The sequence below is a fragment of the Cavia porcellus genome, unplaced genomic scaffold, assembly GCF_034190915.1.
Source record: "Cavia porcellus strain 051 isolate PalLab524CR breed Dunkin Hartley unplaced genomic scaffold, mCavPor4.1 scaffold_12, whole genome shotgun sequence".
In the NCBI taxonomy this organism is placed as follows: domain Eukaryota; kingdom Metazoa; phylum Chordata; class Mammalia; order Rodentia; family Caviidae; genus Cavia; species Cavia porcellus.
Genome location: NW_026947495.1, coordinates 2,302,229 through 2,326,774, shown reverse-complemented (window position 1 = coordinate 2,326,774; position 24,546 = coordinate 2,302,229). Strand labels below are relative to the sequence as shown.

The following is a 24,546-nucleotide window of genomic DNA, read 5'->3' as shown; positions in this document are numbered from 1 at the left end:
GTCCTTCCAGTTCAGGGCTCAGAGGATGAGGCCCAGTACCATCCTGTTCAAAGGAGGATCTCCTTTCCCCTAAGCCACACAGACTCCAAATGCCAGAGAGCCAGCTCACCAAGAGACAATCCAGCCGTCAGCGATCCTTCTGAATACAACCCATCTACACACACCCTTTAAACATGCCAACTGCTGGGGCCTTCCGAACACTTCCTCATGTGCTGTAGGCCTGGCAGGAAGCAAATATTTCCTTAAAGTTACATTCCCCATCCCATCCCTGGCTCTCCTATGGGGACAGATTTGTCCTGAAGCGCTCATCAGTTGAGAGAGAGGTGCTGTGTGCATGAACAGAACAGAGCAGTGGTGGACAAAAGTGGGCCAGGTGCTTTATAGCTTCAAGGGCTCCTTCCCAAGTGGCAAGGGCCCTGAGACTGATGCTGACACGTATGGAAGCAGAATGGTCAGTGGTCCTTTCCAGAGGAATCACTGTCACCCGATCTGTCACCAGCAGCCTTTCCTGAAAGACTGGAGTGGAGTAAGGAGGGAATTAGCCAGCAGCTTCACAAAAAGGGTAGAGCCTCCACAGAGAAGCCCAGTCCTCAATGACCCCACCTTTGCCTCTCTCTCTCTCTCTCTCTCTCTCTCTCTCTCTCTCTCTCTCTCTCTCGTGTCTCTCTCTCCCTATCACCATCTCCCTCTCCTTTTCTCCCTCTCTCCCTCCTACCCTCCTCCCCAGAAAGAGGTAAAGCCATCATTGAGATCCAGCTTCAGAATCTGACCATATAGAAGAAGTGACATCTGAGTTTCCTTGGACAGATTCTCCCACCACTCCAGCCTCAGTCTCCCCATCCCCTCATTCCCCAACCAGGGAATGAGGCTGTGCTCTCCCCGGTCACTGTGACCTGGCCTGAAGCACCAGCATTCTGCCCAGCAGTCATCCTCAGTAATTATCGCCCATCCTCTCTCCCTCCCTCCCTCCCTCTTCTATTCACCCATTCATTGACTCATCCTGTATTTTCTCAGCATCTACTCTGTGTCAAGCTCTCTGCTGGTTTTCCCTCATCCACTGTCTCACCTGCCCTTCCAGCCTGACCGTGGACCTGGCACGAGGACTGAAATGAGCCTTTAATCCCAGGCCATCCAATTCCTCTCTCTACCTGTGAGGCTAAGAAGCCCAGCCAGAACTGGTTCTCAGATTTGCATAGAAGTAAAAGCAACAGGCAGTTTATAGAACTGTTACTAAAGTGCTAAGGGTTATTATTGTTTGTTTAGTGGATTTGAGACTCAGCCTTTCCCATTTACCTATAATTTACCTATAATTCATCCTCTTCTCTCCACCTCTCTTTGAGCTGCTTTGCCCAAACAGTTCTCCTTCTCCATCTTGCACTGACCACAGAATTGATCTTCCTGATTCCCTGCTGTGCCCTCCCAACCATCCACTCTTTGCAAAACAAGCAAAGCCATCTTTCAGACATAAATTCAATCATGCCCTTCAGCTACTGAAACTCTCTGAGGGCTCCTTGCTGGGCTTGAAGGAAAACCCAGGTTCTTTCCATCAGCCTCTGCACTCCCTGAAGTCACTCCCCAACCCCTCCTCCCACTGCCTCCAGCCAGGCTGCTGTGCCATCACCTAGAACACCAAGCCGGCTCCTGCCTCAGGGCCTTTGTACTTGCTGTTCCATCCTCTCTACCTGAAGTACTTGTCCCCCAAATTTCCACCTGGCTGGTTCCTTGTCATTTTGATCTTGGCTCAAATGTCAACTCTTCAAAGAGAGCTTTCTTCGATAGCCAATGTAATGCAGACCTTTCCAGCCCTCCTGTATTTTTCCAAATGGAAGTTCCATGAGAGCAGTACTACACCTGCCATTTGCATTGCTGTACCATCTGTACCTGGAGTATAGTAAATGCTTAGATAAATAGTAATGGTTTAGATAATTTTTCTCATTGCTGAGACAAAATACCTGATACCCAAAGTTAAAGGAGGAAAGGCATGTTTACTCACAGTTGGTTGAAGTTTTAGTCCATACTGGTTGGTTCCAAGGCAGGGTAGCATGGCAGAAGGGCATCACAGAGGAGAAATAGTTCATGGCAAGCAGAAGGCAAATAAGCAGGATAAACAGCAGCAAGCAATGTGGCAAAAGTCTCTCCCTTTTGTCCCTTCCTGGCTGCCCACCTATTAGATGCTGCCACCCACACCCAGGATGGGCTTCCCGTTATCCACACTATGTGTAACCAGTCAGTGGACTGATTCTGTAACCACACACCCTAAGTCCAGTGTCACACAGTTTAATCCCAGCATCACACAGGCTGAAGATTCAGCCACTTCTGAAACTCAAGTTAAATTTTAAGGAGTGATTTTTATCATCACGTCATTCTGAGAATTATTTCATGAGATTTATATTGGATATTCCCATGTTTTGTTTCCCAACCTTTCACATTTTGGACTGGCTGTTATTTATCGTCCTTCATGCCTTAAAATTTAATGTGAGCTTCAAGAATTATCTGTCGAGTTAGTATCTGACCTACCCTAAAACGCAAGAAAGAAAAGAACCAACTGTCCAACTGGTCTTTGCAATTTGGCATAACTGCTCCAGAAGATACCTGCACTAAAATATCCCTGTGCTCTGTTCCTTCTCAACATTTGGACCTTGATAATTGTGATAACTCGGACCCCGGTATAAAATCCAAAGAAGCAAGAAATTAAAATTTGGGAAGGAAAGGCTTTATTTCCAGGCCTGGTGACAAGTCTCCGGGAGCCAGTATGGAGACTGCGTACCTGACAGCTAAAAGTCAGGGTTTTTATCTTGTAAATCCACAAACAGCTGCAGGTCACACAATGTAAGGAAGGGGATGGGGGTGTGGCGCAAACGGAAAGAGCCGCTTACACTCTTGGGAAGGGCAAGGTCAGGTAAGGGTAAGCAAGTCTCCCTGCATACTACCAAGTTTAGATAAGAAGAAATCTTGTTTTTCTTAGCAAAGAATAGAGAAGTCTAACAGCAATTAACAACCTTAGTTACCTTACTTTAGCACCACAACTGTTATTTGTAGAGGGCAACAATGGTTAACATATCAATTAGGTAAGGTTTTACAATTCTTTACACAGGAGAGCATTGACTAACATATCAATCCTTTACCCAGAGGGAAAAGGAACACACAGGTATTGCTATGATACAAACGAAGCTATTACAATCTAATGCAAGTAACACAATTTGTGAAGGCTACGGGGTAGGGAAGGGGTTGTCTGGAGCTATCACCTCAGGCCTTTGTTTTATGGCCTTTTAGGATGTTAAAACTTAACCTAGTTAGATTTGAAGGGGGAAGAGGAGGGAGAGCAGCAGGCGGGCTTATACAGAACAGGCTTCACGGCGAGATAGTTGGGGGGCCTTAGGTTATTACAATAATTTAATGCTCTGAGGATGTCATAAGGACACTTTTTCAGGGCAGAGCTTCCCATATACAAACTCTTGAAGGGCTTTGGTAGTGACCCCTCGACAGTTGGTACATACCTGGCTGCCCTTCACCTTTACTCTTGAATGTGTGTCTCATAAGCCAATGAAGAGGAAGATTTAACCAGCCTCCTACCTATAGCATCATCCCAGGGCCCCTGTGACCACTTGTTAGTGGCTAACAAGTCCTCATCCACTGTCATTCCCAGGGAAGACCAGTACAAACAGAAAGAAAGGCCCTGTTTTAGAGAACTATGCAGTGGACTCTAAGCTCCTATCTGGAGCTACCTGCATACTGCAGGAAAGAAAAGAAAGAGTGAAGACAAATCAAAGGCACAGGTAGGGGTCTGGGATAACCAGTTGCTTTGAGGGAACAAAATGTCACAAGCCACTCAGAACCTTGATGTTTATTCATCACATCTGAGTCAAGGACAATGAGTGAAGAGCAGTGGGTGTTTCCGGGAACAGGTGCTGGTGATAAGGGGGCTAAATTCAAAGCATTCTTGCAAGGACAAGGACAGGGGTGTAGTTCCCCCAGGTGTCTCCAGCAGGTCTTATCTTGCCCTGTAAGTGCACAGCAGTCATCACTCCTAGGGTTTCCAGTTATGATCAGAAAAAAGCAGAGTTTCCACATTCCAATCCGGCCCAAGGCAGGACTAGATCAGGTTATAATTCATAGTCCCCAGCACCTTAGTTCAAAAAACAGTGGGTCGGGGGAAAAGTGTTACTAAAGTGCTAAAATATAAAGCCATTTCTTTTCTTTGTATTTCTTTGAACAACATGCAGACTCTATCGTCCCATCAAACATTGCTTACAAGACACATGTTCAAAGATTGAGAATCTAAGGCAGTGACAGAAGAGCATTTAACCAGGTGAAGGTTCTTCTAAGCATGGGGCCTGATGTGCCTGTAAGTCACACTTTCCTGCCCCTGAAGCAGGTGGTGTCCCTAGGACTCAGATGGCAGGACCAGATTGGAAGAGACTACTGTGCCAAAATAGGAAAATCTGGGTAGGCTCAAATATTCAGAAAAAAAAGCCCCCAGAAAGGTTTATAAATCGAATATTACAGATACAAAGAAAGCACAGGCAAGACCCACAACTAGAGACAAAAGTCCAGTCAAAGCCATAGCACGCAGGGAAGAAGAAGGCAACCCAGGAGCCTGGAAAATGAGAGACTGAGCCTTCCAACTCTAGTGGAAATTAAAGGCTGAGTAAGAATACAAAAGCAAACTGGCAAAAAGCAGGAGAATCTCAATAGTCAGAAACTTGTGGACCAGCATCTCTCCAGGAGGTTGAATTCAAAGTCTAGGTATTGGCTCAAAAGAAATTTTAGAAAAACCTGTAGAAATTTAAATTAATAAATGTTTAAGCATCCATAAAACCTTAATAGTTGACTTTGGTATTCATGAAAATTCCAATCTGAGGTTTAGCGCTTCTCACTTTCAGAATATGCCTAAGTGTACATAATGGTGGCCAAGAAACAGCTGCCAATTATAAATTAAAGTATGGCTTCTAATACTTTACAAAGCAAAATTATAAAAATCCCTCTGATCACTTTATGGGAAAATGGAGCACTTAATGTGGAACTGAGAGCACTTTAATGTGTTTGGTGCCTATAAGGTGAAACCTCAACAAAGCAGTTTGTTAAGGGCCTTTATAGATCCTGGGAGGCCTCCCAGAGTGGGGGTGGAGCCAGGAGTCTAAGAGTCTGTATTCCCCTGAGAGTGGGAACAGTAGCAAACTCTTCCTGTGTATATGGAGGGCTCCTAGAGGGCTCCTGGAGGGCAAGATGGGCTGCCTTCCTAGGAAGAGAGTAGTTTCCTGCTGCCACCATCTCCCTAGGGAGGATACCAGCAGTTCATGACCTGCAGAATGTAGGGAGCAGGAGAGGGGAATCCAAGAGAACAGAATGAAGAACATACCCCAGAAGTATAAGGGGTAAGAAGGCAGGACCTGACCCCTTAATCATCCAGTCAAGACAGGAGTGGCCCCAAGGAGCTCCTGATCTATCAGACAGAGCTGGGTGGAATGAGGCCAGGGTTCCAAACGTGTGGTCACTGAGTCAGGTCAGCTGGGAAGCCTTGTGGATGAATTGAAGAGTGGTCACAAAAGACTTCAAATCCCAACCTTTGGTGCCTGTGACTACAACCTTATTTGTAAATAGGATCTTTGCAAATTCATTAAATTAAAGGCCTTGAGATGAGATCACTCTGTACTCACCAGGTGGATCCTAAATCGAATAACTTGGATAATTGTTCAGAGACAGAAGGAGAAGAGATTGGGACACAGGAAAAGAGGAGAAGAAATATGAAACAGAAGCAGAAACTGGAGTGATGCTGCCACAAGCCGAGATTCTTCCTTGATTCTGGACTTGTGGCTTCCAGAGCCATGACAGAGCCACCCAGGTGATAGTATTTTGTAGCACTTTTGATAGGGAAGACCTAGGAACCCCCTGGCCTCTGTTATTTCTACACAGGAGAATGAGTCTTTATAAAACCAAGCACCAAGAAGCCACCTCTTTATGTATTGAAAGAGTTCTTTTGTGCCTTTAATTTTAAAAAAGCAAAGAAAGAAAGAAAGAAAGAGAAGCTGGGCATGGTGGCTCATGCCTGTAATCCCAGCACTCATGAGGCTGAGGCAGGAGGATTGCTGCGAGTTGGAGACCAGCCTGGGCTACAAAGTGAGCTCAAGTCCAGCCTGAACTGCATAGAGAGACCCTGTCTGAAAAAGACCAAAAAAAAGGAAAAAAAAAAAAAAAAAAAAAAAAGAAAGAAAATGAAAAAGAAAGAGAGAGAAAGAAATATTTAAAAGCCACTGTTCTGTGCTAGTGGGTGTCTATCTCACTGGCGGAAGGTAGTCAGGGCTTCTAATTCAGCTCCCACTCAGGTGTCTGTGGCCCATTTTCATTTAGTTTGTCAGAGAGCAGTGTCCCACTCCCCTAAAATCAGGTGTTGAACACCCATGACCTCAAGGATCCCCCACCCCACCCCAGGGATGTGACCTTCTGTGGAGATGAGGTCTTAAACAGTTGTCTTTATAAAAGGAGGGCACTGGCACAGAGAGACTTGCAGAAAAAGAAGAAAATAAAAGATAACATACTAGGAAAATGGCCAGCTGCAGTGAATGAGAGAACCCTGGGGGGCTCTTTCCCTCACAGCCCTCAGGAGGACCAACCCTGATAATACCTTGGTTTGGGACTTCTGATCACCAAAGCTATGAGACAATGAAGTTTGATTGTTTGAGTCACTCGATGTGGTAATTTGTTAAGGCAGCCTCTGATAGTTAAGTGATGTCGATGTGAATGGACTAAGAAATGCAATGGAGCACTGTTCTGGGTATGTCTGTAGATGAGAGACCAATAATGAATGACCAGGGAAGACCCACTAGAATGGGGGTGTCACCGACCAATAAGCTTATAGTCTGATGAAATAAAAAGGGAAAAAAGAAAGCTTTCCTTTGTGCTTCTTTAGAAGAGCTTCAGTAGTTGCCAACTCCTTTGGATGTTTCTCTCCAGTTCCTTTAGGTTTCTAGTGCAGATTCTTCAGCCTTTCAATGGACTCTGATTTTCAGACACAGCTCACACCAAACTCTGCAGTGAGTTTCTGGCCTTTGAATTTCAGCCAGGTGGCCATTTTGCAGCCTTTCACCCCTGACTCAGCAGGGGGCACTGTGCAATAAATCCTTTATAATACATATAATTAAATCTGATTCTCTAGTGGACCTTAACTGACACACAACCCTAGCAAACTAACACAGTCACCAGCCCAGGCTTTAACACACCTGAAAGAAGGGTATGAGTACTATAACTATTTTCATGGTAAAACTTCTTCAACTATTTCAAAATAACATGGTATCTCAGTGGTCAAATCCTTCTCAGCATGCAAGAGGCGCTGGATTCCATTCCTGATACTGCAACTAATAATATGAAATTGAGATTTTACACAGATAAGACATGGTACCTGGGGAGGCTTTAATATCTGGTCACACTTTCAGGAAGCCTCAACAAGGGCTGGCAACAGATAACAACGTAATAGAAAGCCTACCACGTGGAAAGGACTCAAAGATCACGTCTAATTAAATTGAATGATAGAGTCCTGCAAATTCCCTTGTGCCCTCTGCACCTATAAATAGAGTTAACCCAGCAATATGATTTCCTAGAAACTTGCTTAACGAAACTATCCAAAATACAGGAGGGAAAAGACAGTGATTACCCTAGTGTTCTCAGTGAAAGAGGGATAGTTTAGTAAATTACAAAACAAAAACTCAGCAGATTCCAGGTAATCAAAATGATACACGTCATAGCAACACAGGAAATATTTAGAATGCCAAGTTTTGGGGAGAAAAAGCAACATATGAAAATGTGTGTCATTTGTCATTACATTAGTAAAAAACATGAGCAAGTGGCAGAAGTTCAAAGAGGAATTTGTACCACTCAAATGGTTGGGCATTGTGTGATGAAAACGTAGGAACTCAGAAATATTTTACCAAGATGTAAAAAAGGCTGAATATTGAAAATCTGGTTCATTGAGATTAAGTAATAAGACAGGAAAGCAAAACCCAACCAGGACTTCAAATTCTAAGCCCAAAATCTGTCAATAAAACACGCTCCCCAGTTATATTCAAAGCCTTTGGAACCTTTAAAACATACAGTCCTCGGAAAGTCAGGTTGCCTTGAAAATTTCCACAGTCTGTTTTAATCAGTCATTTCCTGAGAATTCTGTTCCCTTCATTAACTCTCCAACAGGCCAGCTGCAGAATGAGGTCGTCTCACTGTGACTCAACGAAAGCACTGAGGAAGCCTTCTTCCCTGGCTCCTTCCCTGCCATCCACTCAGGAGACTCTGTGCCTGGCCTGTCACAGTGAGGCTGCCGTGCCTTCCACCACCTTCGCAGACAGATGGTCGGTAAGCACTTGACTCACAGAACATCTGAGGCCTGGGTGCCTCCCCACCATCCAGCAGAATTCGTCTGGCCACCCCAAATGTACCCTTGATCCTCCCAGGAAACTACAAATACAAGACAAATTATCTACACCTAAAATCCCCTTTCTCCTCCTTCAGCTCCAAAAGAAGTACAAAACCCAGGGTTCACATAGGCCTAGACACACACAGCACTTGTGGCAGTTGGACTTCAGAATGATCTATCCTAAAGAACAGCCCTGGGGTTCTCGGCAATCCTGTGTTCTTCCTTCTATAGGCATGCGGGGGGGGGGGGGGACACACACATCCTTCAACCCACTTTCACAGAAGAACCTACTTTGTATTAATTTTAACAAGCACTGATTATCCAGCCTGTAAAGCAGCTCTATGCTAACCATAAACCACCTAATACTATTTCTCTATCCCCCCACACACAAAAAATATGGTTTCAAAGAGATTTATCAAGCAAAGCATGTTAGCTAAGCATTACTTCCTTTTTTTGTTTGCTTTTTGCTATTATTTTTCATCAAAGACACACTAAGAAAGCTACCAATCAGAACTACAGATGGGCATGAAAGACCTAGGCTACAGACCTGTGGGATTGCCACTCCCACTGAAAGCAAAGACATTGGATTTTAATTTGCCTTTGTCTCTTTTGCCTTTTGGAAATATTTATAAATGATAAATTTAATACTAAAGTTCAGAAATCACAGGTTGGTCATCACTGCTTCGGGATGGGGGTAGGAGAGTAAATGCTAAAGGAAACAGAGTCTTTGGCTTTGAGAAAGAAGAAAAATCCTGTAAATAAATCCACCCCAAACAGGTAAGTACCTAAACTGTTCCAACCGCATCCATTGCTCTTCTAACATGTATACCAATTAAGGTTTTCAGGCCTGAAGGGAATTATAATGAATGTATTTTATTTCTCTGATGAGCAAAAAAGACACTTAAGTATTTGTCAAATAAATGAACAGTGACTTACATTTTTAAAGACAATTCATGTTTACAGTGCATACTGCTGGGCAAGACTTCTTAATACATGGTCCCACAATCGCTCTACACCCAAAATTAATCAAAGAAAGCACAGCTGCTGTTCCAGGAGTCTGCAGAGACTGTAGGTGATTAGGTTAGCAAGGCTAGAGGAGAGCACACCCTGAGACGACCCCTTCTCTTCAAATGCTAATTTATTCTCTTCTCTTGAAGAGCAACACCCCCCATCTTTAAACCCCTAGTGGGTCAGACTGTGGTTATGACTCTGTGGGAACCCAGTGCCATGCCAATTAAATGCTAGAAGTCCTAGGGCAGAGATCATTAAGAACTGGAAGAGTTCACTATTGGCTGGTGAGGGCAGGATCCTCAGAAACATGAAAGATGTGGGTAAGCAGAGAGGAATCCTCACAGCATTGAGCTTGGTTTTTCTTTTTTTTTTCCTTTGATGAGCCCAGGGCCTTCCTCCACATGCTAGGCAGGCCTTCAGTACTAAGCTATACCCAAGACTGAGACTTTTTTTTCTTCTTCTTCTTTTTTTTTTTTTTTTTTTTTTTGATAGTACTGAGGATTGAACTCAGGACCTTCACTGTGCGCTAGATCCCCAGACCTTAAATTTTATTTATTTATTTATTTATTTATTTATTTATTTATTTATTTGAGACAAGGTCTTGCTAACTTGCCCAGGCTGGGCTCCAACTTAAGATCCTTTTGCCTCAGCTTCCTTAAGCACTGGTACTACATGTGTGAGCCACCCCACTTTGCCGAAAATAACATTCCTGATGGGAAGACCGGTTTAAGCAAAGGCACCAGTGAAAATTGATCACAAATATTTGGCTAACTGCACAAAAATTGATCAAGAGAAGGCTGGGGTTAAGGAACAGGTGAGATTGAGAACCACATCCCCGGCAACAGAAGAGAAGCCCTATCAACATGATGTGGGTTTCTATTACGAGGAGAAAAACTTTAAATCTGCAAGTACTATAAAGTGAATACCACTGCGCTGAGGCTTAAGAGTCTTCCTCACTAAAGGAAGACTCAAAGACCCAACTGATCTTTCTGCTGGGGACACATGGGCTACGTAGGTTTAGCAACCCACCTGAGTAACACAGGATTAAAGGGTTACTTGGGGTGTGACAGTTGAAACTGGAATGAGCAATCTGGTCCAACCAGAGGAGTTGTCCAACTCATACTGCATCCTGGATGTGCAGGATGCTGACTGTGGGCACATGGAGGTTCACAAAGGACTCTGTCATCCTCTAAGTCATCTACATACAATGAACCAAGTCCTGCCGCCTGGCTGGGATTTATGCCTCGCTGCTCCTTGTCTCATCCATGCACTTACAACATAGACACTTCCTGGAAACTGGTGACAGATGCAGGATGTCAGGCTTTTACCAGTTGGGTTAAAACCCAAACATCCACCAGATTCCCAAGAAGCTGGTATGCACAGTCAAGTGTGAGGAGTGGAGGATTAATGAAGGAATTTGTTCCTGAAGTTGGCTGGGAGTCTGCACCTTCTGGTCAAAATATCATCTCAATGTTGGGGAAAACATCCAAAGGTATGACTGAATGCATTAAAGCTTTTTATATCCAATTACAACCTCACAGTGCAAGGCGCTATAGCACGCTCTGCTGAAGAGTCACTTCATCCATTCTGTTTATTCTTTTTTCCAAATTTCCAGAAAGATCCCAATAGATCTGCACTCCGTCCTGGGTTCAGTAGCTGCATTGCTTGTGAGGCCAGGCTTCTCAGCCACTGCATCATGGATGTGCTGCACAGGAACAATCCTGGCAGGGGTGCCTGTCCTAGGACAGTGGCACACTCAACAGCATCTCTGGCCTTCTCCTTCCAGATGCTAGCACTCTTGCTCCTTGTGACAACCAGGAATGTCTCCCAACACTGCTCAATGCCTGGCAGCAAAACATCCCCCAGTTCAGAACCACTGGCTTAAACAAATGGATGTGCTCACAGAAAGAGGAAGCAAAGGGAGGTGGGAGAGATCAGCCAGGGAGTTCATTAAAGGCAGGAAAACTAGGCAGACTAGCCTAGCCAGATCCCTGCAGGCTCCACATGTGATCCGGCTGGGTGACCAAGGGCCATCCCTTGTCTAAAAAGAAGCCTTCTGTCCGTGACACAAATGAAGACAAGCAGCCCCCAGCTGCTGTGAGCTCACGCCATCTGCCCTCCACCCACAGCTGCTCTGCATTATTTAACCCACAAAATGCAAGTTGCCTTTGTAATAGTGTACTAGGATGAATTATACTGAAGGCTTTCTCACAGCATTGTTTAAAAAAAAAAAGAAGACCGAGTAGTTTACGCGTGAATCACCAGAGTAAGCCATCTGGCTGAATCCTCAGCAGTGATAACAGAAGGCAGGAGGTCTTTCCCAGAGGGACCCTTGCAGCTCCATTCCCTGCTGCAGGTCAGCCCCGTTTACTATTTGAGTAGCCCCAGAGGCCCAGGGCCTGCAGAGGGGCTCCCATCTCTGTGTTTCGCCTGACCTGGCCCTTACCCTCCCTGAAGGCATGTAAAGAAGTTTAACTACCATATTTTGCCAATTCTAAGATGCACTCTCTCTTCCCTTTTCCCATTGCCAATTGAATATCTTGGAAATCTGGATTCGTTTTCAATAATGTTAAGGTTGCTCTCAGCCAGATGGTAGGTGGGACACAGCCATCACAGCCTGATCATGCTCCAGCATTAGCACTGGCATAAAATTCTCCACATGGTCTCGAGGATTTGGAAGAAACTCTAGGAGAAGCAGAGGTGTACCCTCTCAGCCTACAGTAAAGCAATGGTCATGGGGAATGAGTAAGAAAGTAGGAAAGAAGATGTCTTCAGTAACATTCCTGAAGGAGGCAGAGTGGGCCACCCTGACATCAGTGCTATTCACTGTGGTCCTTGGTCCAGAGCTTGGAGAAAATCCAAAGTCTCAGGCCCCAGGCTCGATCCACTGAATCAGTTTCTGAAAGTTGTCCTGCCATCCTTTGGGATGCATGCTCAGCTAAGAACTGCTGCTCCAGATGCGGGGTTTAAATCTGCCAACCTACCTTAAATCAAGAGATTAGTGCCAACTGCTTTCAGTTTCTTTAGGGAGTTCTTTAAGGAATGTTATATCCCCAGTACTCTAGACAAAGACTGTACGGTATGAAAAAACTCCAAGTCCCAACTAATTGAAAAATGACTGGGAAGCATCACACTAAATATGAAAAAGTTTTAGGAAAAAAAATATATATATACTGCAGAGTGCAGACTGGTGCAGCCACTGTGGAGGTCAGTCTGGAGGTTCCTCAAAAAGCTGGGATTGGAAGTCCCATTTGACCCAGCTATTCCACTTCTGGGCATATTCCCAGAAGAACTGAAAATGTCATACCACAGTGATATATGTGCACCCACAGCAGCACAATTTGTAATAGCCAGATCTTGGAAACAACCTAAGTGTCTTTTAACTGAGGAATGCATAAAAAATTGTGGTATTTTTATACAATGGAGTACTATTCAGCAATAAGAATGATCACATTTGTATAGGTAAATGGATGTATCTTGAGACCAAACTCATAAGTGAAATAAATCAAACTCACATCTGTAACTACTGTATTATCTCCCTAGTGTAAGAAATGGTAAGAGTACATAAGATACAAAATCCTCAATAAATATGATGACAGGGTAAGAATTTGCTCAAAGGGGGGAAAATAATATCTTGGAAAAGGAGGGGGTAAAGGAAGGGAAAAGAAAAAAAATATCTAAATTTGTATAAACACACTTAAGATAGCTAAGATGCTTGTGCTACAAATTCCATTAGTTCTTGGAACAAAATAGTTCACATTCATAGTATTGGATCAATTTTGCATGTTTTTATCTGGTGATCTGAGGAACTCGGGTTTTTTTTCAGTCTGTTAGATTTATTGCCAATAATTTTTATTTTTTTACCATTTGTATTAGTAATATACATTCTAATACATAATTACATTCGTGGTGTGGAATTGATACATGTACATATCAGCTGTTGGTCATTTTACTCCGTCCTCCTTCTCACCTCCACAAAGTCTACTTCCCTGTCTCTTGCCATCTTTTATTTGGCTCTTTCCATTTTTATTTTATTTTATTTTATTTAAAGAAAGAAGGAAAAAAATTTAAAAAGACAAAATAGAAAAAACGAGAAAAAAGTAGAATACAAAATTTAAAAAAAATTAGCATCATAAAATCGCTAGTTGATACATTACATATTGTCATCTTAACAATAGTTGCTAAAGTTACAAAATCAAAGCATAAAAAGTTGCTAGACACTCAAACATTAGCAGTACAAACTCTTCTATTTGATGATCTAACAAAAGCTCAGTAATATGGTCATGTATCTTAATACTACATACCGTTATATCCTTTAGAGCACTTTCCTTTCCTTTCACTTTTACAATGTCTATTATATCTAGTATACTTTCATATCTATTATACTTTTTGGATACCATTATCCGTCAGTTCTTATTATTCTTTACACTAGAGAGACAATGTGATATTTACTACTGAGTTCTTTATTTCACTAACGACGATATTCTCAAGTTGCCTCCATTTACCTATAAAGGGCTCAAGATCATCCTTTTTAATAGCCGAATAGTATTCCATTGTATAAAAATATTTTTTTCATTCACTCTGCGGTTGATGGGCATTTTGGTTGTTTCCAAGAGTTCACTATCACAAATTGTGCTGCTATAAACATGGGTGCACATATATCACTGTGACATGAACTTTTCAGTTTTTCTGGGAAAATACCCAGGAGGGAAATAGCTGGATTGAATGGAACTTCCAACCTAGTTTTTTGAGGAATCTCCATACTGATTTCCATAGTGGCTGCATCAGTCTGCACTCCCACCAAAAGTGGAGAAGTGCTCCTTCCCCTCCCCCCAGCCTCACCAGCATTTGTTATCAGTTGATTTCTTGATGGCAGCCATTCTTTTCAGGGTGAGATGAAATCTCAATGCTGTTTTAATTTGTATTCCTTGAATGACCAGTGATGGTGAACATGTCTTCATGTATTTATTTGCCATTTGTATATCTTCCTCTGAGAACTGTATGTTCATCTCTGATGCCCATTTTTGGAGAGGGTCTTTGAATTTGGGGGGCTTGATGTTTTTCAGTTCTTTATATGTTCTGGATACAAGTCCTTACTCTGAGGGATTGTTGGCTAAAATTCCTTCCTATTCTGTGGGTTTTCTTTTCACTTTGTTGGTGATTTCTTTTGAAGTGCAAAAACTTTTTAGTAATATGAGATCCCAGTTGTTGATTCTTTGAAGTATTTCCTGCATGGTTTGTGTTTTATTCATGAATTCCCTCTCTACTCCTATGTCTCCAAGATTTTTACCTACTTTGTCTTCCAGTAGATTTAGTGTTTCTGCTTTAATATTTAGATCCTTAGGGGCTGGGGATTTAGCTCAGCAGCATAAGTGCCTGCCTTGCAAACATAGGGTCGTGAATTCGATTCCTGGTACTGATAAAAAAAAATTTAGATCCTTGATTCATTTTGACTTTAGTTTAGTGTATGGTGATAGGCATGGGTCTATTTTCAGTCTTCAGCATGTGGAAAGCCAATTTTTCCAACACCATTTATTAAAGAAACTATCTTTTTTCCGGTGAACATGTTTAGCCCCTTTATAAGTTGGCTCAGTGTCTTTGTAGTAGTGTTTGCATATTCTAATCTGTTCCATTGATCTTGAGAAACTCTTTTGAAGATCACTATGTAAAATAACAACCTTAGTTACGTTCCTACCACCTTGTTTTGAAGACCTATGTCGTCATTTTTTTTTTTTTTTGGCTCCTTGCTATTATTTATTTATCTTTTTTGTTTCTTGTTTTTTCTAGTACTTTGTTTTCTTTTGTTTTTCCCTCCTATACAGAAAGGATAGATGTACATGTAGAGGCTTATATGCCTAGAACTTCTCCTTAACAGTTAATGAGAATCAATTGTATTATACATAGTGATATGAACAGCTCCTTTGAAGAAAAAGAGACATTATGGTATCCATTGTTGATTTCCTATCATCATGCTGTAAAATCCAGTAATGATTTTATTCTTTGTTAGGAGTGGTTTTACTCTGTTTTGTATTATTTAATTTCAACATACGTCAAAGTATGGACAGCTATTTTGAAGAGAACAAGAGACATTATGGTAGTCATTGTTTGTTTTTGCACCGGGGATTGAACTCATGACCTTGTGCTTGCCAAGCAGGCACTTATGCCACTGAGCTAAATCCCCAGCAAGGTAGCCATTGTTGATTTTCCTATTGTCTGGTTTTGAAGGCCTGTAATGCCTTCATTATTCTGTTTTTATAGTTTTATACTAATTTGTTTTGTATGAATTCATTGTGTGTGAAGATACAGACAACTATTTAAAACAAGAGACATTATGGTGGCCAATGTTGATCCCCTGTTGTCTTGCTTTGAAATATGTGTCACTTTTACATTGTTTTCTTCTGATTTGCTTTGTTATGGCTTGTTTTACCCTCTGTAAAAGCATAGTGTTTGATAAGAGGAAGTCCAAAACAGATCTTTGTTAATTAAAACTCTATATAGCTCAGTAGTAGAGGGCTTGTCTAACATGCACAAAGCCCTGGGTTCAATCCCCAGTATAAAAACAAAAACAAAAAAATCAAAAATTTAATTTTCTAAATATAAGCACATGTTATATCTGGAGCTGTTTTTCTTTTTCATTCTTGGTCATTCACAAGCACATCTTCAGGTTAGTAAAGTCTTTTTTTGTGTGTGTGCTGGGAATCAAACTCAGGACCCTGAGGTATGCAAAGTCTTAGTCTCAATGTAGCGTAGAATTTTTGATCAGTTTCTTTGCAGTCTAACCTGGATCTCTTGTGGATGCAATTAAACGGAACCTTTCCTTCAGCAGCTGGGTGACAGCTAATCACCACCTTCTATGTAATCACGTGTGCCATGCTTAAAGCAGTGAGTGACTTGCCTTCTTCAACTTTATTTTCCTCCAGCAGCTCCCCAGTGTCCTTTATAATCCACCCAGTATTGCTGTGGTTTCCCTGATTCTCTCCAACATACTGATGCTCTTCTCCAATTACAGCCCATCTAAAATAAAGATATGCCAAGCATCTGGGCTCACAGGGATGTCTGGGAATGTTTCCACTCCTGCAAAGGAACTGAGTTAGGGTGCCTCCGAGGAACTGTAAGTCAGAAACAACTTTCCTGCACTACCCAGGACCCCAGGATTCTCAAGTAAGTTGAGGAAGTGGAGGGGCCGTAGGACAGGAGCATGAGGAGCTGCCCCAGATGACATCATGTGGATGGCCATCAGCTCATCCCCCTTCCGTCCACCTCTGTATCTTCCTTGGTCTCAGTCACAGCCTCTTAGTCCCTGAAAGAATGATTGCTAAGGTTTGGGTGTGGTTTGAATGTGTCCCTTATAGGTTCAGGTGCTGAAAGCTTGGTCCTCACTGTGGCAGTATTAAGAGGTGGTGAAACCCTTAAGAGATGAAACCTGATGGTCAATAATTAGGTCATGGGTGAGGTGTGCTTCCTTAGAAGGGTTAGTGCTGGTCTCACAGAGTGAGTAACCTCAGGAGTAAAAAAGGAACATGAACCCTGTATTTCTCAGCTTCCTGTCTTCCTACATCTCTTCTGCCATTGTGATGCCACTCACCATGGGGTGCTCACCAGAGGTGGAACCAATATGGCCACCTAATTTCGGACTTCCATCCTCTAAAGCTGAGAGCTAAATAAACTTTCTTTATACAGTACTCAGCCTCAGGTGCTTTGTTATCTCAACAGAAGATGGATTAATACACTGATCCTACCAGAACTGACTAGGAACTAAAATAATTGCTTTACAGCCAGATAGAGATCTGGAGGGAGCAGAGACATGAGTCTAGTGGCTGATGTCATGCATTGTGTAGGGACTGTGCGTTTCATAGACAACAGTACTTCTGGAGCCTCAGTCAACTGAGAGAGATGAGCAGCCTGTCCTTCCACTCCAGGGAACAAATAATCAGAAAGTTCAACCTCAAGAATGTGAGGCCTTAGTAAGTTGGTGGCTTAGTATGGAGTGCTACTTATGATTCTTTAAACACTTAAAGGTGATTGTTAACTATTCACTGAATGGCTGGATGTGGTGGCACACATACTTAATCCCACTATTAGGGAGGCTGAAGCAGTAGGATTATGAGTTTGAGTCCAGCCTGGGCAACTCAGTGAGACTCTGTCTCCAAGTAAGGAAACAAATAATAAATATCCAGGATGTCACTATCTCCATTCATGGATGAAGACTAAGATGTCCCGACATAGACTGCTGGAGTGACAAAGATGGATCTCATTGCCCAGGTCCCATCACTGAGAACAACTGCACTGGGGACACTTTTGGGGATGGGAAGGTGACAGATCCTTTAGCGTGTCATGGAGGAGACACTGTGAGCCTAGATTTGTCTTAAGTCAAAGGCTGAGCCAAATCGAAGATGTCTGCTAGGTGGAGGGGTGTGACACACTGACCTCTCAACGATAGCACCCATAAGCCGATGTGTGTGACCTTAGCCTTTGTAACAGGGCCCCTGCTCACAACTGATAAAAAGTGTGAGGCCTCTGCTTGGAGCACCTAGCCAATAGTCCTGTTGGCCTCTGGAGCCTCCCACATCCTTTTCCAATCAGTGAGAGGCAGCATTCCGCAACCCCCAGCCCTTTCCTACTATGCCTGAAGACCAGCATTTCCAGCCAGTCTTCCTCAGACTCTCCCCAGGTCCCTGCCCACCCCTCCTGCTCCTGAAGTGTCCTAAGATCCCCAGAGCATGGACAGGGACATGGAGTCAGCCCTCCCTGCTAGCAGGAGGACACAATGCTCCATCCACATAGCCTTGCTACTGTGGCTTCTCCTTCTGGGCCTCATCTGCTCCTCTAATTTGGAAAGCACCAAAGGGAACAAAAGAGAGAGAAAAGTCTTCCGTAACCCTCCATTTCCCTTCCTCCTCCCTTCTTTCCCTCTTTCCTTCCTCCCTTCCCTCCATTCCTTTCCTCATAAGGAGTATGAACAGTAAAAAGTCCTCCTGTGTCATCACCAGCACAGATAAGGACCTTTAGTAGTTTGACATATTTCCTTCTAAAATATTTTTATATGTATATATACACACATACATGCATGTATATCCACATCTCTGTATTTATATAAATATATACATGTGTAGATACAATTCCAACTTGTGTGAATTTATGTATATTTACTTCAGTAAATATAAATTTGTAAGCATTTGTACTTGAATGATATGTAGTTATCCTAATTACATAGTCGTGAAGGTCTATGAGTATGTTTTGTGATACATAGCTTACTCTGGAGGAAGCTTTCCCACCTAATGCCATGTCATAGACCTCTACCCCAGGTCGTGGCTCTAACTCACTTCCCCATTCTGTGCTGTGCTGTGTGGCACCCACTGTGGAACGGTGCTGTTTCACCTGACCTGCCCTTCTTGAGGGACTTATAGGCCATCTTGAACCATCTGCTGGCAGAGACAATGTGCTAATGACCACTATGGATCTCTTGTTAAGCATGGATGGAGATGTTTCTCAATGTCTCCTCCTAGAAATGCAAGCAAGGTTATAGGGGATGTAGATGTCTTACTTTAGAAGACATCATTGGGCTGGGGATTTAGCTCAGTAGTATAAGCACCTGCCTGGCAAGTGTGAGTTCTTGAGTTGGGTCCCTGGTACCAAACACACAAAAAAAGAAGGCATCATCAAGTTACATGCTTGAAAATGTTCTTCAAATTGCACTGCCATTATCAGCCAGTAGAAATTATATTTTTTCCAAATCTGAGAGCTAATAAGTGGTACATCAGGGACTGAGGATTTAGCTCCATGATGCAGCACCTCTCTGGTTAATGTGAGGTCTAGAATTTAATTCCTGGTACCCTCTAAATAAATAAATAAAACCTCAATAACCTTTCCCTAGTGTGTTGAGAGCCTCCTGTATGCTAATGTACCAGCTGTAACACAAAGAAGTGGATGGTAAGCAATTGTGCATGATATATAGTTATACTAATACTTTCTTAGTTACCTTGATTACATAATCACCCCTAGTACCTCCTGATTCCAGCCCTGCTTCTGCCACCTTTGAACTGGAGCCTCTATTTCATCATTGATAACATGGGCAAGCCAGACAGCTGATGTAAGGTGGAGGTGATACATATAAGCAATTCACACAGAACCTTTGCCGTACTTTAAATTTAAGTCAGCCTTTGAAATGCTGTATTTTCTATGAAAGTCTCTCTCTCTCTCTCTCTCTCTCTCTTCCTTCCTCTCCCTCCTTCTCTCCCTTTCCCTCTCCCTCTCCCTCCCTCTGTCACTCTCTCTCTGTTCCCCTCCCTCTCACCCACCCCATATACCCAAACATAAAGTTCACCCATGGTTTCACCACAAATCTTTGCCTTTCCACTCCAATGTGCCCTGTTTTTTTCCTTCCCAATCATTTTGCTCTCCATGACCACAACTCCCTTGCCTTGCAAGAGCCCCATTTTTCCATAGAGGAACCCTCTCCTCCCTTGGGCCCGTACCTAACTACATTGTTCTGTGAGCAGCTCTTGTACCCACCTGCCCAGCCCAAGCATCCTGGGGAGAGTCTTGCTAAGATCCTCCTGTGGCTAGGTTTACAGCTCTTAACACATCTACCTGCCAAATAAGCCAAGGGAGAAAGTAAGGAGAATAAGCACAATGCAGGTTTTGCTTTGTAAGCTCCTCTCTGTGCACACAAACCTCTCCTGTGCAGTCTATTCCAGAAACACACAGTGTATTAAAAACCCCGGTTTTGAAGCATTTTCCTTCTTTACTATTTGGAGAATACAAATGCAAGCCTCCCTGACCTTTTGCAATAATTTTCCTTCTTTGTGTTCTTCCAAAATCTGCTCAGCTAATCCACAATTTCATCTGCTAGTCTCTAGATAGCTGCCTCAGCTTGGACCAGATGTCCAGCAACACACCTGGGAACTTGTGTCACTCCTGGGTGATTTCTGAAAAGGACTCTATCCCCATCTCTTGATCCTCACAGCTTTGCCGAAAGTGCAGTGAGATCTGTGCCTGTCAGTATCCAACTGCTAACCCCCGTTCTCAACTTCAGAGCTAAGAAGTAACAAGCTACACAAATAAAAAGCTCCATCAGAGGATGGAGAATGTTGGACCAGGGGCCAAGCAGCCCCAAGGAGACAAGGCCCATGGACACGAGGGTGACTGAGAGCATGGTGCTACCCTCTTTTGGTTAGGGTAGTTTTGGGGAACTAGGAGCCATAGGAAGAGACAGGGACATTTTACAGTTCAGACCTTGAGGGAGGGGATTGCCAGTCCCTGCCTAGGCCAGGCAGAACAAGCTGTGAAGGGCACAGGAGTGAAAACACATCACCTACGGATTCTTATAAAGGGCATCTGTCTGCTGCTGAAGTCTATGACCACAGTAGCCCCCCAAAAATGTAAACCAGAGGCTCAAATACTCCTTGTACATAAGCATTGCTAGCAGTATGCACCCAAAATAGGTTCCTCCAGCCAACAGAAGAGGTCAGGAGAGATTGACCCTGGCATGGAGCAGGACCAAAGCAGATTTGAGATGACTTTTCAGCTGGGTACAGTGACCTTTCATTCCATGCTTATTTGGAAATGACCTTTAAGCAGCAATCAACAAAAATGAAATGTTTCCCAGGAATAAATTAGATAATGCAGATGTCCCTCAGTGGTAAGTTATGCCCAAGGAATACAGCACAAAATAAAAGCAGCCCAATCTTGGGAAGTCAAGGGCTAGTCTGTCCATTAGAATAATAAGTGAGAATAGAGTCCTAGCAACCTCTGCCAATCAAACAATCAAGAAGCTAAAGCCAGGATGACCTGCACAGGAAAAATGATTATTTCTAGAATTGATCCAAAGCTACCAACTGATGTTTCATTTTGCCTCTGTTTGGAACATAGGTTATGGCGTTACTTGGATATACAACAGGTGACTTACCATCTGAGGTGAGGGTGGGGGATACTCAAGGTCTAGGAGCAGAAGGCAGCTTCGTGAGCTGTATGTGCCCCATCCTAGCTTTATTCTGGTGAGGACAGGATTCCTTTACATTCATTGGTTCATTCTGAGCATCTTCTACATGGGGTGGAATGCTGGAGAAATTCAGCCCTTTGAGGTAAAAGATAGGGAAGACAATTAAGCTACTGGCCCTTGGGAGGTCAGTCCTCTCCACCACACCTGTGTTTCTCTGTGTGTGTCTTTTGCTCAGAATGCACTGTTGTTCTTTTCTTCCCACATTCCTATAGCTATGTATACATATGGAGCCAAACTAGCTACTCCTTCTGAAACGGAACACATCCAAAAAGAGAACTCAGAACCAAGGACTCTGGCTTCTGCTGCCAGCTCATCAGTGAATTACAGAATCCTTCGGACTCCAATCCCAGGCCAAGTACTTCTTCTCTGTCCTGAGGGATCCACTGGTAGGGGACATTCACCAAGGGAAATAGTGTGCTGACCTGTTGGACATGGGTTTCCACAGCCCCCGGCTACCTCTTCTGGCCCATTCATCTGTCACTGTTACTTAAGCCAACGTCACCTCACAAAAGGACTTACCTGGCATAGGTGTGAAGTCAGAACCCCACCATCCTCCAAGGATGTTCCTGATTCCTCACCTAGTTTCCTGAGAGAGCAGAGTAAGGTAGGGCCACAGGAAATGCCATCAGAGGATGGAGACTGTGACACCAGGGACCAGGCAGCCCCAACGAAACAAGGCCCATGGATACCAGGGTGACTGAGAGCATGGTGCTACCCTCTTTTGGTTAGGGTAGTTTTGGGGAACAAGGGGCTATAGGAAGAGACAGGGACATTTTACAGTTAAGACCTTGAGGGAGGGAGTGCCAGTCCCTGCCTAGGCCAGGCAGAACCAGCTGTGAAGGGCACAGGAGTGAAAACATGTCACCCACGGATTCTTATAAAGGGCATCTGTCTGCTGCTGAAGTCTATGGCCACAGTAGCCCCCAAAATGTAAACCAGAGACTCAAACAGTCCTTGTGCATAAGCATTGCTAGCAGCATTTTTCACAATAGGCAAAAGGTAGAAGCAATCCAAGAGTCCATCAGTTGCTAAATGGATAAGCAAGAATGGGTACAGCTAGACAGAGAAACGCTACTCACCCTTGAAAAGTAATAAAGTACTGACACGTTACAGTGTAGATGAGCCTCAGAAACATGGTTATTGAGTGTTTTCAAATTAAGTAGACACAAAAGGCCACATATTATATGATTCCACTTATATGAAATAGCCAGGAAAGGTAACTTCATAGAAAGAGAAAAAAGACTGGTGGTTGTCAAGGTAGCAACTGCTAAGAAGTATGAGGTTGGTGGCAAAAAGGTTTTGAAACTAGATAGAGGTGGTGGTTGAACAACGTCCTGACTGTACTAAGTGCCACTGAATTGTTCACTTAAAATGGTTACATTTATGTTATATCAATTTTATTTCAAGTTTTTAAAGCTCTGATGATGCTGGGCATGATGGTATAGCTGTCATCCAGTGCTCTGGGAGGCTCACACAGGAGGATCATAGATTGAAGCTTAGCTTGGGTAACTTAGCAAGTCTCCAGATTTTTTTTTTTTTGTGACTTTTTTTTTTTGTCTTTTTCCTTTTTATTGGTACCGGGGATTGAACTCACGACGGCCTGCTTGCAGGGCAGGCGCTTATGCCGCTGAGCTAAACCTCCAGCCCTAAGTCTCCAGATTTTGAAAGGCCTAAAGATTTGGCTCAGTGGGAAGGCAGTGGGTTCAATTCTCAAAAATTAAAAAAAAAACACTCTGATGAGTAAGCTTCGGTCTGAGTTTCTGTAGATGCACTTTGTCTGTTTGGGGAAGAGTTCTAAGGGAGGGGGACCTCTCCCTCCATTTATATTCTGATGTCATGTTGCCCTTAAATAAACACAATTAGTTTACTCTTTTTAAAATTTCTCTGATAGAATTACAGGGGTACCTCAGTTCACAAACTTAACTCACCCCACAATTCTGGGGAAGACAGTCACCTGCTCATCACCCAACACAGGGTTTTATGAACAGAGGCAATATTTTGCAAAGTGCTTCCATTTGGGAGCTGAATTGTTTGCAAACAGAAGCATTCATGAACCAAGGTATTACTGGACATGTCTATATGTTCCTTGACTCTATCTCCAAGAAAGGCTGTGACTCCCATGAGGGAAAAATATGTCTGGTCCAACATCAGGGTCCAGCCCCACTATGCCAAACATTTAACAGTTGTTTCAGAATGAGTGGAACTGTACACATTATTCTGTTTACATGTTCCCTTCCTTCTTAAATAAAAGCTGTAAGTGTATTGGTGGAATGCAAAATGATGTTGTTGCTATGGAAAACAGGGTGAGGTTTCTCAAAAGATTTCAAAGTCAAGTTACCACTGGACCCCATTTCTGAGTATAGTACAGAATTACAAACAGGTTAACAACACAGTATTTCCACTCCCATCTTCATTACAGTGATATTTACAATGTCTTCCCACATTTACAGTGATATTTACAATGTCTCAGAGGGAGTAGCAAGCTTAATGTACAATAGATGAATAAACAAAGGCAGACAGTCTACACACGAGGGAATACTATGCAGCCTTAGGAACAAAGGAAACCTTTTTTTATAGTGTCTCACTATGTAGCCCAGGCTTGCTATGTATCCAACTGTCGTCCTCTTGCCTCAGCCACTCAAGTGCTGGGATCATAAGCATATGCCACCATGCCTCGCAAGGAAGGAAATCTTGACACAGGCTGCAACGTTGATGAACCGTGAGAATATTATGCTAAATGACATAAGCAAGTCACAGAATAGCAAACAATAAATTCTTATACACTCATGAGATATTTGAAATAGTCAATATCATAAAACAGGAAGTAACATGGTCCCTGCTAGGGGCTGGGCTGGGAAGAGAGAAAAGAGGAACTTGTATAATAAGACACACAAAAGAGAGTTTCAGCTTTCAAAAATGAAAATTCGAGAGGCCTGAGGCACGTCTGTGCCTATGGTTAACAGAACCATACATTTAAAAACGGTAAGATGGTAAACTGAACGTTACATTTTATACATTTTGCCACATTTTATGAAGTTATGGATACACATACCAAAGAATGTATAATTCCACATCTTTGATTTTTTTTTTCACATAGAAGCTTGTGAGGGGGCAGCAGAACCCAGGAGAACCT

At 43.0% G+C, this 24,546-nt stretch overlaps 1 long non-coding RNA gene across 1 annotated transcript in view; it reads left to right on the top strand.

The window, feature by feature from the left end:
• LOC134478248 (uncharacterized) overlaps window positions 1–24,546 on the top strand; it is a 40,185-nt gene that overhangs the window by 1,956 nt on the left and 13,683 nt on the right. The window contains exon 2 of the long non-coding RNA XR_010050738.1: window positions 8,182–8,340. This is a non-coding gene — a long non-coding RNA (uncharacterized LOC134478248). The remainder of the gene's footprint in view (window positions 1–8,181; window positions 8,341–24,546) is intronic.